The sequence below is a fragment of the Xenopus laevis genome, chromosome 6S (assembly GCF_017654675.1).
Source record: "Xenopus laevis strain J_2021 chromosome 6S, Xenopus_laevis_v10.1, whole genome shotgun sequence".
NCBI classification, from domain to species: Eukaryota; Metazoa; Chordata; class Amphibia; order Anura; family Pipidae; genus Xenopus; species Xenopus laevis.
In genome coordinates, this window is record NC_054382.1 from 82,988,786 (window position 1) to 83,004,709 (window position 15,924).

The window sequence follows — 15,924 nt, forward strand, 5'->3', positions numbered from 1 at the left end:
GTGACCCTTTGTGGTTAGAATGGCAGTTTTATGTTTAGGATTACCTAATGGCAAAGTATTTTTTATGAAAATGGTTTATTTAAATGAAGAAGGTTTTTACATATTGGCTTTTTTGTGCAATATATTTGTAGAGAAACCTACATTGTTTGAGAGGAATATTCTTCCTTCAGATGTCCTGCTAATTATCATTTAGGGGCCGATTCACTAACTTCGAGTGAAGGATTCGAAGGTAAAAAATTTTTTGGGCTACTTCGACTACGACTTCGAATCGAAGGATTCGTAGTAAAAATCATTCGACTATTCGACCATTTGATAGTCGAAGTACTGTCTCTTTAAAAAAAAAACTTCGACCCCCTAGTTCGCCATCTAAAAGCTACCGAAGTCAATGTTAGCCTATGGGGAAGGTCCCCATAGGCTTGCCTAACTTTTTTTGATCGAAGGATATTCCTTCGATTGTTGGATTAAAATCCTTTGAATCGTTCGATTCGAAGGATTTTATCGTTCGATTCGAAGGATTTTATCGTTCGATCGAAGGAATTATCCTTCGATCGTTCGATCGAACTATCTGCGCTAAATCCTTCGACTTCGAATATTCGAAGTCGAAGGATTTTAATTCCTAGTCGAATATCGAGGGTTAATTAACCCTCGATATTCGACCCTTAGTGAATCGGCCCCAAAGTATCGGTTATCAAGTAATAGTGAGTTCATTGTGGACATCAAAAGCAACAGTCTAGAAGTCAGTGGTCCCCATCACTAGTATCTTGGCACAAAACTAAATGACTTATTAGGGCAGGTGTCTTCCCTCATTTATCTTATTGTACAATTTGTCAGGATGGGTATAACCTCTTTTTCATAATTTTTATTCCACTTCATCGGTACCTGGGTAGTATCTAAAGTTTTACTTCAAAGGCATCTATTACCTTCTCAACTTCTGATCTTGTAATTTTCTTACCCAATAAATGGGAACCCAGTTGTCCCAGCGCAGGCATCTTTGCATTTTCCAAAGAAGGCTTGTGTCTTTTCCATAGACAACTTCATCTTAGTGACATATACTTGATTTCCCATATGTTTCACAACAGCACTTTAATTACTGACATGCATAGAATGTGTACCTGACGGAGAAGCCAGAACAGAGTTATAATTTTCTGATTAGTCTTCTCAAGAGATTCTGTTTCCTGGGTTCCCTGAGGTCAGCACTGCAACATGTTACCTGGTTTCAGGTAAGTGCACGAATAACAATGAACTATAAACTTTCCTGCTGAATTACCACACAACACATTTCGTCCACAACAAAACATTGAGTGGTTTTGTCCCCTTAATGAAATGTGTTTGTGTAAAATAGTAGAAAAAGGAGGTGGAATTTACTGTCTAATACAGGACTGTTTACTTGTGCTTACGTATTTATTCCCAACTATATTAGTGCTACAATCAGTGGCCATATTTTTGTTTGTCAGTGTAAAATTAAGGCGCAAATTTATGAAAATGTAAGTTTAAAGCTTAATAAATAAAAACTCCCCCACCTTCTATACATTCCTATGGGATTTTTAGAATTGTATTTATCAATAGGTGAAAGTTAGAACTAACCATTTGATAAACACGGTTCTAAAAATCCCATTTTTAGATCGTATTTATCAATGGCTTTCACCATTTGATAAATATGCTTTTAAAAATCTCATAGGAATGAATAAAAAGGAGTGAGTTTTTCTGTGGTGAGTTCTATTCTCACATTTTGATAAACCTGCCCCTAGAACCTAATAAACAAAAACTCACCCACGTTTTGTGCATTCCTATGGGATTCTAATTTCCCATTCTAAGGGTTCTAATCTCCCATTTTGAAAAATATGCCCCTTGGGGGGGGTATTTACTAAAACTCTGCTTTTCTTTTTCACACTTTGGGGGTTATTTACTAAAGCCTGAATGCAAAAGTCCTGAAAAATGTATGATATTTTTTATAAAATCGGACTTTTAAAAAATCACAAATTTTTTGGAATTTATTAAACCCCGAGGATGGAAAAGTCTGAATCAGAAAATCCCGCATCTCAGACCTGTCGAGGTTGCATATAAGTCAATGGGAGAAGTCCCAATGATTTTTTGATGCGTGCTGGGTTTCGTGCAATACCCTGAAGTTTTCTGAGTTTTCGTGCAAAAAAGCCTAAGAAGTCGGAGTTTTCGGGTGAAAATGTAATAATAAATAAGCTTAAAAAACCCGAGCGGAATTGATCGGAGTTTAAAGCAGAAAATGTTGAGATAAAATCGGACTTTGATGATTAACCCCTTTAATTACAAAAAATTTGACCAAACTCCCAGATGCAAATTACCTTAATTTACCATTAAATCTTTCAAAATTAGTGCGAGAAAAAGTTGCAACAAAGTTGCAACAAAATCGCTTTCAAATACTAATCGTGCAACTTTTTCTGACGCCCCGAAAACTCGACTTTATTGAACTGTAGCCATGACAACTCAAATTGATCAGATTGTTGAAAACCAGCACAAACAGCCCAAAAGTATTGAGAATCCTGAAGATAAAAAAAACATGTTCCAGTTGGAGTATTTTTGGATTTTTTTTTGGAGTCTTTCCTCTTTATAATCTAGACCAGAAAAAACGAATGTTTCATAAATTGGCCCTTAAGGTCGGGTGCTTGACCTTGGTTCTTTTATTCCTGATAACCCTAAAGTCAACTCTGCAGCACATTAGCAACTCTTCTGGTGAACCACAGAAATGAGTTTTACCTTTGTCAGCAAGCCTTCATCTAGCTGGAATCAATAAGCATGTGGGATCTTTCATTGTTGTAATATTCTTATTACCACAGTGGACTATGCTGTCTGTTTTCTCTCTTAATAAGAAAAGTCAGGGTATATAGAGATCCTGTGATTTTTAAATGTAAGTTCACCAGCCTTTCTTACTTCTAAAAGCACCACATTCTAGTCCAAGTAGTTTTGGAGTCTTGCCATTATAGGCCTTGGGTAACTCCGTGTGTTAAGTTCTCCTGGTATTCAAGCCAGCAACCTCCAGGTTTCTGTCTTGCCTTGGTTCTCTTCAGACTTGCTCCAGTCTGTCCAGCTTGCCCCCAAACAGTCCTAAACCTTAATGACACAAAACCCATCAGATCTGTGCATTGGGGATTTCCACTTAAATCCCTGAAACCAGGTGGTGAATGCTTGCCAGGACCATTGTGAGATTGTTTCATTGCAATGGCTAGTTAGAAGGCCTTAAAGGAGAACTAAAGTTTAACTAAACAAGTAGGCTAGAAATGTTGTACATTATGTTTTGTGCTTCTGTACCAGCCCAAGTCAACCACAGCCCTTTAGCAGTAAAGATCTGTGTCTCCAAAGATGCCCCAGTAGCTCCCCATCTTCTTTTCTCCGGAAACCCGTTATCCAGAAAGTTCCGAATTACGGAAAGGCTTTCTGCCATAGACTCAATTATAATCAAATAATCCAAGATTTTAAAAATGATTTCCTTTTTCTCTGTAGTAAGAAAACGGTTGCTTGTACTTGATCCCAACTAAGATATAATTAATCCTTATTGGAAGCAAAACCAGACTATTGGGGTTATTTAATGTTTACATGATTTTCTAGTAGTCTTAAAGTGTGAAGATCCAAATTACGGAAAGACCCGTTATCCGGAAAGCCCCAGGTCCCGATGATTCCGGATAATAGGTTCAATACCTGTATATATATATATATATAAATAGATATAGATATATATATATAGATATATCATATAAATACCACAATATAAGGCTTATTAATAATTAATACAGATAATTACTACATGGCAGCACCAGTGCAACTAGCATCAAAATTTAATTATCAACCTTGTAGAATCAGCTTATATTACAGACAAATCTAATTTTTCTGCTTGACAATTTGTGACGACCCCTAAGCTTAGCTTCTAAACAGCGGCTCAGAGCCCACTGAGCATGACACTTTTCAAGATGGTGACCCCCTGTGAAAAGTTTGAAGACCTGGAGCATTGCTGCTATTAACAAGCTGAAACTTTAGGCTGGTGCAATAAGTTCAGTATATGAAATATGACAGTTTTAGCCATATTCATTTTCAGGGTTTATTTCTCCTTTAAGGCCCAATCTAGCCACCAACCATTTTTCCATGCCTTTTTCCACCTCTTTCCCCTTTTTCAGGTAATCCCATGATATACCCATTGTTATTGCTCCTAAATAGATTTTCAAATCATATCCCTCCAGATTAGATATTTGTTTTATTAGGTGGTCTGGCAGAGGGTTTGTAATATCCTCAAATTTAATAATTTACTTTCTGACAACCATATTCTCTCCCTGAGTTTTCACCCAATCAGCAGGTAGAATTTACCAGTCACCTGTTTAAAAGCAAATTGCTTATTGGTTGCTATGGGTTACTGTTTCTGGGCAAAATGTATTATTTTATTAAATTTTGCAGACTAGAGCAGGGTGATTGTCAAAATGTTAAGATCCATTGATTATATTGCACTTCTGGCACTAGCGGGAGGGAAACTCTGAATGAGCAGGTATTTTTAGTCTTTTAAATGTTATGCTATATTAAAGCTTCTTATAGATTTTTAGCTACTTTGTTTAGTCATATTATTTATTACTTCTAAGTACAATATAGGTGGGGCTGGGAAGTTAGCAAGTAAAGTTTATAAGAACACGTGAGCTAAATATAGGCAGCCAGTTAATGCACAGATTTACTAAATTGTAAAGCAAGGATCACATTAAGCATGTAAAATTGCTACCTTTGACTGGTAGACTACATTTACGGGGATTAGAGAAGCCTTTTCTGTGTAAAGCAGACACTTTACTCAAGGATGTGATAAACCATGCAGGCTTTTATTCAGCAGCTCCAACACAGGGGATGGCAATATTCAAATAAGCACAACGTATCCCACTGACCAGGTATATCTTCAGTTACAAATCACTACCACAGGACAACCTTAGGAGTTAGAGCCACCAGCTGGCCAACTAACATATTGCCCAACTATTTACACCGATGTAAAAAATATATATTTCACCTGCTTACAAACAGAAACCTTCCTATAAACAAACAAATGCTTTTTACTTTAATCACGTTAAAGGGGACCCGTTACGCAAAAAAATATTCAAAATCCTATTTTATCACATTAGTCAAGCAAAATGAACTTAAATTACACTATATAAATTGTTTGAATCTTGTTTCCTTCAGTCTGGGAATTCATAATTATAACAAGCAGACTGGAGCCATTTTGTGGACACTGTTATTAAGACAAGCCTTGCATCATCTCAGAATCTTGTTTGTGCACCAGAATGGGGGTCCTGATGTCCATCCCCATGCCCTGGCTACACAATTAAATGGTAAAGAGAACTGGGGAATATGTGGAGAGCAGAGATTTATAGGAAGTGCTGAATGGAAAGTGAAAGTAATTGTCTGCCATTGGCATACAGGAGGGGCAGACAATATTTGATTGACAGCTGAGATGTTTAAATGAGCTTTCAACAGCTATGAATACTTTAATAAAAAATAGAAATTGGATTTCATGTTTAATTTGAAAAGGACTTTTATTATACAGCTTTTTGTGTCTGGATGACAGGTCCACTTTAAGAATAACACCTTGGGAAACATTTTGTGGATTAGAGACAGAAGATGGAACATAAGCAATAGTTGCACAAATGAAAAACTAAAATATAGCTTTTTTTCTTACGTGCTGTCTATAGACAATTGGGGTTGCCGTTGATCATAGTTAAATGTGTGTCCTTTTGGTATGTACAGATAGCACTAAGATTATGAAAGGCAACAGTGCAAAACACTAGTGGGATCATGTATTGAAAGGAGGTTTTGTAAGAAACTGGTTCAATGAGGAGACTTCTGTAGGTATACACAATTTTCTGTGGGCTATCTTCCTACATCATTTATTAAGAAGCTTTTAAGAAAGCTGGCTAGTCAGTGCTAACTGGTGGTTGCTTGTTATTGCTTCCTAGGACTTTGTTTTTTTCATTACATTACAATATTCTTTGTACATACTGACGTTATATTTCGGTCCAGAATTTTTAGATATTCTAAATGGAAAAATTTAAGACATATGAAGTTACTTTCACAATGTCATGATCCTGTATAATGCTTACTAAAGTTTATGCCACTGTGACCATTGTAGACTCCTATCATTCTAGAGTAGCAAACAGCTTAGGCTGTTTTTTGTCCAAAATAAACAACTAAACCAAAACACTATATAATCTTATTATCACAACCTTCTAATTAATGTTACTAATTATTTTACAAGCTCATATTTCAGCCCCAATCCCGAGGAGCAGTGTAGCCATCAGGAGTAGTACGACATTTCTTTAAAGTAACAAATTGAGTAATTTGCTAAACTACGCCAGATCAAAAGAAAAAAAAAAGTGCAAATTAATCATTTGTTTTGATGAGACTTTGTTTAACAGTACAATATCTCTCTTGGAAGTAGTAAAAACAAATGTGATCTGAATTCATGAATCAGCCAGAGGTTTAATTTCTCAGCAAAGTTATATTCTTTTTCTGTAACCACAGTTTATTCAAGCCTCTGACTGTGCCCAGCCTAAGAAGAACAAAGACAGGCTTGTTTCCACTTTGTGAATATTTATTATAAACAAAACTGGAAAAGGAAAGTATTTGACACAGAAACAGCTCAAAAGTTCAACAAAGTAGGTTCAAAGTAATGAAAGATTATGCAAACACAATCTCACAAAGCACCCCTTCTTTGCATTCCATTGTGAGCAATTGTGAAGGAAAATAAAGTCAGGCCCAGAGAAATAAAAAAAAAAAAAAAACAACTAAATCTAAGTTATGTTCCCACTCACTGGTTTTAGAATAGCCTTTGGAAAGTAAAGTTGCTCTAGTGATAAGCACTGGTGAAGGTATCAAGTCCATGTAACATCTCTGACAGGACAGATTGTTAGTAAACAGTGATGGACTGGAGGAAAGCAGCTGCTTCAGTACCTTTCTACAATGCCCAGGGCCTGAGTGAGTGAAAAGATGATCAATATCTTATTAAAGAAGATGGCTTAATATTCCATTTACCCTCAGGCACTGGCACATCATTGAGGGCTCCTAGACTTGGTTCCTGTGCCAAAAATCTGCAATATTCTTTAGTGCTTATACATGGTCCCCTGTCCCAGTGTAACTTACAATCTAATTTTCCTAATACATTCACAGGAACTAATTAACCTTCCTATACGTTTTTGGAGTGTGAGATGAAGCCAAAGTACCTGGAGAAAGCAACGCAAGAAAGGGGTTAACATACCAACGCCTTGCACATAGAGGCCTGACTTCGTACATCCCAACTGTCCCATTTTCTGCAGGACAGTTCCGATTTTGATAGCTCTGCCTGCAGTCTCGGTTTTACTAACTAAAATGTCAGAGTTTCTCTTTGATCTCCTGCACTGACCCAGAAACGTTTCTGAAACAATTAAAATAAGAGGCTTTTTGGTAGAGAACCCAGAACACGAGCACCTGCATTTAGATACATTTGTGACAATTTAAAATAAGCTAAGATACAATTGAAACTAAAAAGTTTCACCTCGCAATGCACATCTGATGATTTTTCAAATGTTGGGAGGTATGTGACTGGAATCATACCAACGTTCCGCAAGGCAGCATTTTGTCACTGTGCTGCCCAATATATCTTAAATGTAAATAAAAAAAAAACTATTTCAAGCTAGTTTACTTACTTTTTTATGTCTCATTTAACCTTTTCAGTGCTGCAGTTTCTGTGTTGTCAGGCAACTCCCTGTGTGGAACTAAATAAATTGTAACATTGTTGGATATGTATGGGCTCAAAAGCATGCCTGCTCTCATCATTCTCTGGTGGGGTTGTTGCATATAGATCAAGCCAGAAGGAAAAACTTCATTACCTTGGGACCACACAACCAAACACCGTCTGTGGAAAATAAGAGGGAAAATCGACCTGTTGCTTGTAAAAATGTGAGATGGGGGCACAAGTATTTGCCCAAAAATCACTAGTCCCCTGGGCAGAGAGATCTGCTCACAAGTAGCATACTGCCCCAATGAAAGAATACTGCTATTACACACAAGGTCACAATGGGCAAGCGTCAGAGGAGAGGAGCGGGAAGGGAGAGCGGCAGAGGGGAAGGCAACATAGGGGAGGGGAAAGAGAGGGGAGAGTGACAGAGGGGAGGGGAGATCGGCAGAGGTGAGCATACACAGACTAGGGGTAGGCAGAAGACCCTTTAACAGGTACCTGCCCAGCGCTCCCCAATCATTGCGTCCTAGGTAGGTGCCTCTTTTGCCTACCCCAAGTACCCTCTCTGTCCCCGGTGAAGTTAAGCTAGTACAGTCATTGTGAGTGGGGCAATACCATGTGCATAGGAGGATTTTCATTCCCAAACTTGGCTGATAATAAAGAATCACAATAAGGGGAAAAAAGCTTTACTCAGTATTTTCCCTTCAAGATGTAAGTCCTGGTACAGCCTCAAGGGGATTGGCTAGACTGGAGGAAGCAATTTGAAGCTTTATTAAAGGAGCAGATTTATTAAGGGTCAAATAGTAAATTCAAATTTTTTAATTTTTCTTTTTGGTGTGAAAATTCTCATTTTTGAATTTTAATCCCCCAATTCAAATGTAAATTTGAATGTGAGATTTACCACACCTTGACCATGGAAACAGTTCTAATTCAAATATTCACCACATTAAACCTGCCGAGTTAATTTACAAGTAAAAGACTGAGGTCTGAACCATTTGAATGATGTATGTTAATTGCCTTCCTGAAATTCGAGTTTTTTTCAGAGGGAAAATTCAATTAAAAAATAGAATGTACAGGTGATGGTGGAAAACAAATTAATAATTAAAAGAGAAATACAGTAGTGGCACCTGCGCATGAGAAACTAGTAAGAGAGCAAAAGAGTAAAAATAGGAGGGTACATGGGACAGCAGAATAGGGGGTGCATCCTGAAAAAAATCAAGTGTCAAATCTACCTCCCTATTCATTAAACACTGTCTCTTATTGTGTATAATGTGCCTGGAGTGTAAGTAGCCACAGCCGTTCAATGTTCACTGTGGTGCCTCAATCCAATGTTTCTCACTATATGATGTGCTTGGGGTGTCAGTACCCACCCTGTGCTTGGGATACCTATATGCAGTTTTTTTGTTGAACAGTGTGCTAGATTAGCTGAAACTGATCTTACATTATTAAATGGTGGAGATGGTGTGCCTTTATCCATTACTCTCAGTGTGCACTACCCAAACCCTCCACTTCACTTTACTTTGAGGGTTCATCCTGCATCCCCAAACTGGTGTTGAAACTACACCTCTCAAAACCTTAGATAGGCAGAGGCATTAAGTGGGTGTTGTCTGAGAATTAATGAAGTTTAAAGGGAAAATTGAAGCTTCTCCATGTCTGGTCCTTGCATTGTAGATAATTAGATTCCCATTTTCCTTTTTGTTGTCGCTGTTCTCAAAGCAGCAGTCTGTTATGCAGTAGGAATAAGCAATACACATACCCATCTTGCCATTAGTGAGGGACAAAGAAATGTATTGGTCTTTTATTTATTTATTATTGGGGTACTAACAGAGGGACATTATAAAAACGAGTATAGATTTTTTTCCCACATATATAACATTATGATTTAGTTATCATAGACTTAACACAGTACAGCACAGTAATTGCTCTTTCTTTTATGACATGCCCTGTGTTTACAGGACATAAGCAGAGAGGTAAAATCAAAACATCCTGACAAGGAATTGGTTGAGTAGCCTCCAGTGTCGGACTGGCCCACCAGGATACCAGGAAAAGTTCCGGTGAGCCAAGGTGTCAGTGGGCCCTTATGCTGCTAGTCAGTTGGCATATTTCATGGTCATTCCCACATTCTATGAGAACAAAGAGGCTAAATAGATGGAATAATAGATTATAGTATGTAAAAGAAAGAGACTAGGATAATAGAGGTTGAGTTAGGAGAGGAAGAATAATAGTACTGAGAGTGGGCCCCTGGTCAAAGGTTTTTGGGTGGGCCCCTGGTGACCCAGTCCGACACTGGTAGCCTCCCCAAGCACAAAAATTCCGCCTATGACCATGTGGTACAGTGCCAGGAAAGACAGCACCCAGTGCTTACTGCCATGACTTTACAAACAATGAGCTTGAATGCAAGAGACCTTTTTTTATAACCTCTTCAGAACCTAACAAAGCACCATATTAATCCCCTTACATCAGCACCCAGCCACTTAAGAACCTGCTGCCCAACAATGTGTCAAAGCAATTGAATTTACTGCATGGGGCCCACCGGCCATTTAAAGTGAAAACAAATGAACATATAGACTGGTGGGAAGAACGTAAAAGCTGCAGCATTCACCTGTATAATTGTGGGAGTTACCAAACAGCTAAAAGCCTGGGTGGAGAGCCCTGTGCACCAGTGGCACAGTGCCCCCAATAAAAAAACATCATTGCTTCTGCACCCAATTGCACACCAATGATTCACCCAGGACACGGCCTAAATTTTCTCTCATCTATCCAGTATGCCATTCCCAAAAGCTGCATCAGTCTTGCCCTCTCCCTGTAAGCCCTTGCAGCCTTTCATTCATTGCTATTGGAACAATTATGTACAAAATGAAGCGGGAAAATGACCATGTTGTATAAAGCAATGACGTATGGGGGGTGGGGAACCCAAATGTTAGCCTAATGACCACCTGGGTTCCCCCTCTTCTTTCCAAAATGCCACTTCCAAAAACCTACCTAAGCCTCTCTTCCCACAAGCCCCATCCAATTTTGACCCACCAATATGGCCCTTTGTCAGCTGCATTCATTGCTAATGAAATGTTGCTGGAGTCACCATACAACCACACATTGTTTGAAAGGGAAAAATGACCCTGTTATTTAAAACAATGCCTCATTGGGGGAGGAGAGGTGTTATATAAGGCCAACTGTCAGCATGGGTACACAGGGTGGAGAGCCCTACCCACCAGTAGCATGAGACAACCATGAAAGAACATTGCATCTACCCAAAAAGATGCCCCAAAAATCTGCCCAAGCCTCTCCTTCTCCCTGCAAGACCTAACCATGTATGGCTCAATGATACAGCCCATTGGCCTTTTTTTGAGGCCCTGCATTTATTGCAATGTTCATTTGGTAAGTCGGCCAAAAAAAAAAGATGTAAATGTGTATTCCCATGAGATATAAAATGCAAAGATAATAATAAAAATCTTACACCACAGTATATATGCATCTGTAGTGATACTGTAATATTATCTGAAGGTGGCCCTCTGCTCTTCCACCCCGCGGACGTGAAATCATTCCGCGCAGTGTAGAATGAAAATATTTACAGAAGCAGTGGCCAATTGTTCCTTGCCCGACGTAGGTCTGTGCTAGATAGTTCCTGGGTGTGCTTCTAATCTGATTTTCTGTTCTTTGACCCTTGCTTGTCCTTGACCACCTCTGTATCGCTGCCTGAACCGACTATTGCCTGTTATTAACTACCTTTCCAGATCAGGCCCAGATTTGTGGCGAGGCCACAAAGGCCCGGGCCTAGTGCGGCAGAAGATTAGAGATGGCATGCCACCCAGCTGCCTAACAGGGAGCACAGCTCCCCAGCGCTCCGGGGCAGGCACGCATGTTCGCTCGCACCAGAGTGGGCTAACGCTAGGACCACACGGCCAGGCTCCAGGATTGCGCGGCCTCTGGGCGCCCGCTCACTGAATCTGGCGCTGTTCCAGATCCTGACTCTGTACTGCACTGACTGATTGATTTGACCCCAGCCTGTCTCCTTGATTATGCTTCTGGTTCCTGATTCTGTACCTCTCTGCTTAGATACCACAATATTTAAATGGTATGAGTTATCAAGTTACTAATTTATGTATCCAAAATGGAGGTTGGTCAATTTCTGGAATTTGAAAGTTTTGATGAAACTCCTACTCCCAACTACCCCAATCCATAGGTTCCACAATGCTTTTTAAAACTGTGTTACAGTGCAGTAACATATTCTGCATTCATCGTTTAGAGCTGAATGTTTTAAATCAGCCAGCAGATGCCGCCCTTTCCCTTTTTTCTAGCAGCAAGGAACCCACTTGCAGGCCCATCAGAAAATGATATTGAGGGAACAAAGTAAATGTTCTTAATAAAATATGTACACTGCAAAAAAAAAAAAAAAAAAATTTGTTTTTTTATGATCTTCATCCAATTAACAAATCAACAAAAACAGTATTATTTGTCTATTTTCATGCTACCCATTTCCTCTGGTTCTGCATTTTCTACCATCTCTGCAAGACAGGGGGTAATAGCTTGGTGGCAGTACAGATTACAGCCTTGACCTGGGTACCTTATGCCTTGGCTCTGTTTCACACTAATTTACAGATTCATCACATTAACGCAAATTGTTTCATGCTGCTTTTTTCCTGTCTACTCTTGCATAGAGTACATGATCCATTTTAAACATTATTGTCTAGTTGAAGCTAGGGAAACTGTAGTTAGCTGCATGTTTGGCCCTGCAAACAATTGGACAATAGATGCATTTCTCTGTGAATGATGAAAATTTTCTAACCAAACCAATCGATTCGATACAGGATGAGAAATTGTTCGATGCAAGATCGTTCGGTGCCCACTAACCACACTATAATTTGACGGATATGTTAGACCGCATTAAAATTGGTCATTAGGGATAGAAAAATCTTAACGTCTTTGGTCACCTTCATGCTTGATTTTTTCCTATTATTACTTCAAACTACAGTGAGAAAAAGCAACATCACTGAAGCTGCCAATCGGAAGAGAAACGTGCAACAGATTCATTTGTGCTGCAGATAAAACATTGTTTTATGAAGTGGAATAACTTTTGAATAAAATAATAATAATAATAATAATAATCTCCCAGAAATGAAAATATTTATAGGTTGGAAAATACCAGCATTAATTACCAGAATCTGCCATCACAACATCACCTTGCAACCATTCCACAACCTCACTGTCCTCACAGTGAAGAACCATGTTAACTGCTTAAAGGAGTGGCCTTGCACATCTGTACTCTATTCAGCTCATTAGTATCCTTTTTAAGGACTGGAGCCCAGTACTGCACTGGGCTCAGTGATATAACTATAAAGGAAGCAGGCCCCGTGGCTGTGGGGGAGCTAGTGCTGTCCAACTAGCAGCCCGCGACCCCCCCGTGTTGCCCTCCTCATGAACATCGGCCTGCTGTGACTACTTACCTTGTGTAAGCCTTAAAAGGTATCAGTACTGAGATTAACTGGCCCCTACATTGTTTACATGTCACATTCAGACTGTAAACTCCTGCATTGTCCACACCTGTAACACCTCTATTGTTCACTCTGCCTGCCCTATGCTCCCTGCGTGTGCCATACTCTGCCTGCCCTATGCTCCTTGTGTGTGCCATGCTCTGCCTACCCTACACTACCTGTGTGTGCCATACTCTGCCTGCCCTATGATCCCTGTGTGTGCCATACTCTGCCTGCCCTATTCTCCTTGTGTGTGACATACTCTGCCTGCCCTATGCTCCCTGTGTGTGTGCCATACTCTGCCTACCCTACACTACCTGTGTGTGCCATACTCTGCCTGCCCTATGCTCCCTGTGTGCCATACTCTGCCTGCCCTATGCTCCCTGTGTGCCATACTCTGCCTGCCATAAGCTTCTTGTGTGTGTGCCATACTCTGCCTGCCCTATGCTCCTTGTGTGTGTGCCATACTCTGCCTGCCCATTGTTCCTTGTGTGTGCACCATACTATGCCTGCTTCATACCCCTTGTATGTGCCATACTCTGCCTACCATATACCCCCTGTGTGTGCCCTACTCTGCCTGCCCTACACTACCTGTGTGTGCCATATTCTACCTGCCCTATGCTCCTTGTGTGTGTTATACTCTGTCTGCCCTATGATTCCTGTGTGTGCCATACTCTGCCTGTCTTATGCTCCATGTGTGTGCCATACACTACCTGCATTATGTTCCTTGTTTGTACCCTATGCTATATGTTGGGCAAGAACCTCATAGGGTTTGTTCTGCGGGTTTGTTGGCAATTTGAAATTGTTGTAAGGGGCTCCTAAGGTGTTTACCCATGTGATGGGGGGTGCTGAGTTATCCACAGTGGAGGAGAAGGCATTTGAATTTTAGGATATGTGATATGACTTAAAAGACTTAAAATCACATATGAGTGATGAGTGATATGCCTGCAGTGAGCACCAACCATTTGGTTTTTTTGGTGTGCTATCACCATTAATGTGGATGAGGGTGAGTTGTGCCAAACAGTGTAGTGTGGATTCGCACATCCTCCTTTCCAATGGATATACAGTAGATATGCCTGGTGCACGTGGGTGGAGGCTCGGCAACCTCCCAATGCAATAGTATAGAAAAACCTCACGGCACTCAGGTCTGCGTGAAAATTAGATCAGAATAGAAGGACAAGTTTAATGGAAAGAGGAAAGAAAACAGTTTAAAGGGGTTGTTCACCTTTAAATTAACTTTTAGTATGATATAGAGAGTGATATTCTGAGACAATCTGAAATTGGTTTTCTTTTTTTATTATTTGTGGTTTTTGAGTTATTTAGCTTTTTTTCAGAAGCTCTCTGGTTTGCAATTTCAGCAATCTGGTTGCTAGGGTCCACATTACCCTGGCAACCATACATTGATTTGAATAAGAGACTGGAATATTAATATGTGAGGCCTGAATAGTAAGATGAGTAATAAAAATTAGCAATAACAATACATTTGCAGGCTTAGAGAGCCATTGTTTTTAGATGGGGTCAGTGACCTCCAATTGAAAGCTGGAAAGATTCAGAAGAAAAAGGAAAATAATTCAAAAACTATAAAAAACAAAAAATGAGTCAATTAAAAAGTTGCTTAGAATTAGCCATTCTATAACATACTAGAAGTTAACTTAAAGGTGAACCACCCTTTAATACAATAGCAGAAGGAGGCAGAAAATGGAATTAATGGAAGAATCTGGACAGATAGAAGGAACTAAAAAAAGCCAATAAATAGCCGAAGGTAAAATAAATGTGTATGAACAAATGAATTAAAGGGGAACATGAGCAAAACATAGTTTAAAAAATTCTGGCATATACATTCCTGAGTGGAACGCATGACCATCCTTAATCTTTGCTAGGGGCTCAGCTAAGAAGAGAAAGAGATGAGCAGCATGGGATGATTTAGGAAGAAGAAAAGTTTGTGGAACTTTTGGCACATCTTTTATAGAAACACAGAGAGAGAAAAGACAGATTCATTCCATGCCATCCCATGATGTTCAAGAAATGAATGTGATCTCCCTGTCACTGTGCACAAGGGATGGATTTTAGCCAGAAAACACAAACACGAGTGCTGCTTCATTTTCCCCTTTCATAGACAATCCAATTGTGGTGCTTTTCAGGTAACAGAAAGCCAATTTTATTTTGTTTCTCCTTTACAACCTGATATTACTTTTCCTACAGTATCATCCGTTCACATTTTAAAGGGATACTGTCATGGGAAAACATGTAGTTTTCAAAATGCATCAGTTAATAGTGCTGCTCCAGCAGAAATCTGCACTGAAATCCAATTCTCAAAAGATTTTGAAATCTGACATGGGGCTAGACACATTGTCAGTTTCTCAGCTGCCCCAGTCATGTGACTTGTGCCTGCACTTTAGGATGGAGGATTACTTTCTGGTAGGCTGTTATTTCTCCTACTCAATGGAACTGAATCAGTCTCAGTGGGACTTGGCTTTTACTATTTAGTGTTGTTCTTAGATAAACCAGGGAGCTGTTATCTTGTGTTAGGGAGCTGCTATCTGGTTATCTTCCTATTGTTCTGTTATTAGGCTGCTGGGGCAGGGAGGGGGTGATATCACTCCAACTTGCAGCACAGCAGTAAAGAGTGACTGAAGTTTAGTAGCGCACAAGTCACATGACTTGGGGCAGCTGGGAAACTGACAATATGTCTAGCCCCATGTCAGAGTTCAAAATTAAATATAAAAAAATCTGTTTGCTCTTTTGAAAAAG